This window comes from Eucalyptus grandis, chromosome 1, assembly GCF_016545825.1.
Source record: "Eucalyptus grandis isolate ANBG69807.140 chromosome 1, ASM1654582v1, whole genome shotgun sequence".
NCBI lineage: Eukaryota > Viridiplantae > Streptophyta > Magnoliopsida > Myrtales > Myrtaceae > Eucalyptus > Eucalyptus grandis.
Window position 1 is genome coordinate 28,344,894 of NC_052612.1, and position 3,305 is coordinate 28,348,198.

The window sequence follows — 3,305 nt, forward strand, 5'->3', positions numbered from 1 at the left end:
ACATCCTTTATTTTCTACATCCATAAGCTCACAATCATTTAGTAGGTCACGAAAGGCAACTACTCAATAGTAGTCAGTTTCCCTTTTCCCATACTTCTCTCAATAATACAAAATTTCATTAAAGTCTCCCATACAAATCCAGGGTAGAGAATTACTAGAATGAATCATCCGAAGATGCTACCATAGTTAAAGTCTCTTTTGATAATTTGTAGATGCATGTAGGAAGGAAATTCTCATTTTTGCACCACTGTTTAGGTCTTCACAAATGACATCCACCATCTCTCTCAAACTAGATTTCAGTTCAATCGCCACTTCATTGGTCCACATTAATGCCAAACCCCCAACAATACCAATAAGATTAACCGTCATCAAATTTTGAAATTTAAGACGCTTCCTCACCCTTTCCACTACAACTTCGTTATTCTTTGTCTTCATTAAAAATATTAAACTGGCCTTTTCTTGAGCCGCTAGAGCTCTGAGATGCTGGATTGTCAGGGGAGTGCCCAAACCCTGGCAATTCCAACTCACTATCTTCATTTGAAAACCGGTGGCTTATTAGGGCTAGCCACCAGAGCCCACTCCCTCATTCCTTTTACCACTTGGATCGGTGTGTCTAGAAGAATCCCATCATCAAAAGATTGGGATGAGGCACCTTACTGGTCATAAGGACTGAAACGTCTGAGCTTCTTCACCGCTGGAACTTTTTTCTCACCTTTCTCTTTTTTCGAATGAATACCCATAAGGTTCTATTAGATGAGATTCTTTCTTTAGCATAAGCTGAGTTTCTTGTCTAGTAAAATCAGCCCTAATAAAATCCTGGTCTAGGCTACAAGTACGCTTCTGTTTTAGAGATCCTCCTTCAGGTATAGGCACAATAGCAAGTTTGTTAACCTTCTCATGCTATGTTTGCTTATTAGTAGCTTTGTTGGTTTGCTCAATAGGGGTTTCAAGTATCATTTCATCTATATCAGTTTGTAGACTAATTTCTTCATTAAATACTTTCCGGAAAAGGCTATATTCTCTTACTTTGGCCCTTAACCAGCTGCCAAACTTGCCTGTTCTATTTTCTTCAAGACTCGATTGTTCATAAGGAATGATTTTGCAATAAGTAGCATAATGTCCTATTCGACTACAAGAGTAGCAGAAGTGTGGAAGTCTTTCACACTTAAAATCCACCCAAAGTTTTTATAATCCAAGTTAACAATAGTTCCAGACCTTAGGGGTTTAGAGAGGTCTAGATTTACCTTAGCCATGCCCACATTAGTCTGGCCATAGCCCTTTGGTTACACCTTCACTTTCAGCACTTGCCCTAGTTTTGCAGCTATGTCTGAAACTATTTGTTCAGTAATTATTCCTTTAGGCAGCCCCAAAATTTGTACCCAAAATTCACAATGAGTAAAGACATATGAATGATCAGGGGTGTCAGGGTTACATTACTTTAAAATGAGCAAATTACTGGAGAAAGACCATGGGCACGATGTCAATACTCTCTCCTTTTCAATCATCGAGCTAAATGTAAATGAAAACAGCCCTGGTCCTATTGATTCACATATTACCGAGTTTGATTTCCACGCCCCTTTCATTGTGCTAAATAATGCTTGTGAATTCACATTTGGTTTGGAATAAAGCTTTCCAATAAGAGTTAACTCACACTCTTGTTTCTTCTCCACAGGTACCCTTTATCGTTACCATATCCTCCTCCGACCATAGATCTCCAAGACTTCTACAAAGGGTAGCCAGTCTTCTGTCGTTTTCTTCCCCTTCATCCATATTGCCATTAAGTGTAGGACCGAGAGAATACTTGTATGGGTTGGATTTGACGAAGAAGCTATGGGTTTGGAAGATCGCTCAACTAAACAGATTCTCCTCTTTCACCTGCAACCTGAAGAGATCTATCTAGTCGATTCAAGGGTTTGAAGGGAGCTCTAATCAAGCCAAAGGTGGATCGCTACCCATTTCCTCTCCATGGTTGCGTTGGATCGAGACCCAACTAGGCGAGATGGCGAGAGACCCACCTAATGTTTGCTGGAATAGGACAAATAGCATTCGTCAATGGAATAGTGGAATCATCTTTCGAATTTAGGCTTTTGTAATATGGAAATGGATTTTAGGTTACATTGTCCATTGTAAAGGAAAGAGATTCCAAATCCGAAACTATGGGAAGAAAGTAGAAAGGGAAACAATGGAGATTTTGATCCAGTTCTGAAAATGGTTTTTTGGGGGAGACTATCACGAGGATAGAGAGAAGCTCACATGGGTGAGAGTTAGGTGGAAAAGGTGGCAAACAAGATCGTAAGATGGAGGGAAAAGTAAACGTATTGCATAGATGTCAATTTAGTTATAAATATTTTTAATTGGATCAATTTAGTCATAAGCATTTCAATCGAACTAATTTTAGCATTAAACTTTTTAAATTTATACTAATTGAATCCAGCTAATCAATTTTGATTAGAAATCGGTAACATGAATGGTGGCTATCCAATGTGGATGGTTGACGCTAATGTGAATTTTTTTTTTAAAAAATTGAGTTTTGTTATCACTTTATTTGTTTATTTCCCTTTTTTTTTTTTTCTTTCTTGCCTTCCTTTTTTCCCTAACTGTGAGCTGGCAATTTATCAATTGACTATCACTAGCCACAAGCAAGGGTTGATATGGGCAAGGGCATCATAGCCTTCGCCGACCACAGGCAAGGGTTGACACACTCACCTGTTGGCCAATGAGGGCCTTCGTGTCCTCACCAAGATCTAGGCAAGGGTGTCGGGCCCTCACCCAAATCCAGAAGATCTAATAAACATTTTTATATAAAAATGTAATTGTCGCTTATTTAATTACTAGATGTGCACTTTCTCAAAAAATAAAGATTTTCATAAATTACGTAATAATTAAACTCACAATAGTTTAATTACATGAAACTTCAATCAATCTGTATTTTATTGATTAAAGAGATATTTCTTAATAACATGACAATTTAATAGTTATGATTATAGATATATATTATGAATAATATTTATAAATAACTTGTTTAAAATTTATTACATTTATATTAATATTTACTGTTACATTTATATTAATATTTACTGGCGTGAAGTGTTATATTAATATTAAGAACACTTCACGCCACGTACGAATTTAGGGGGCTTTTAATGATTTCTTATATCTCAAATAATTAAAGAAACCCTATAGATGCGGCCTTCTCATGGCACCATGAGGTGAAAATGACAGAGCGAAGGGATAAATTTCTTCGTGAGAGGGCTGCATCTTTAGAAGAACTATTAATTCGTCAAGTTATTTTTCATAGTTACATC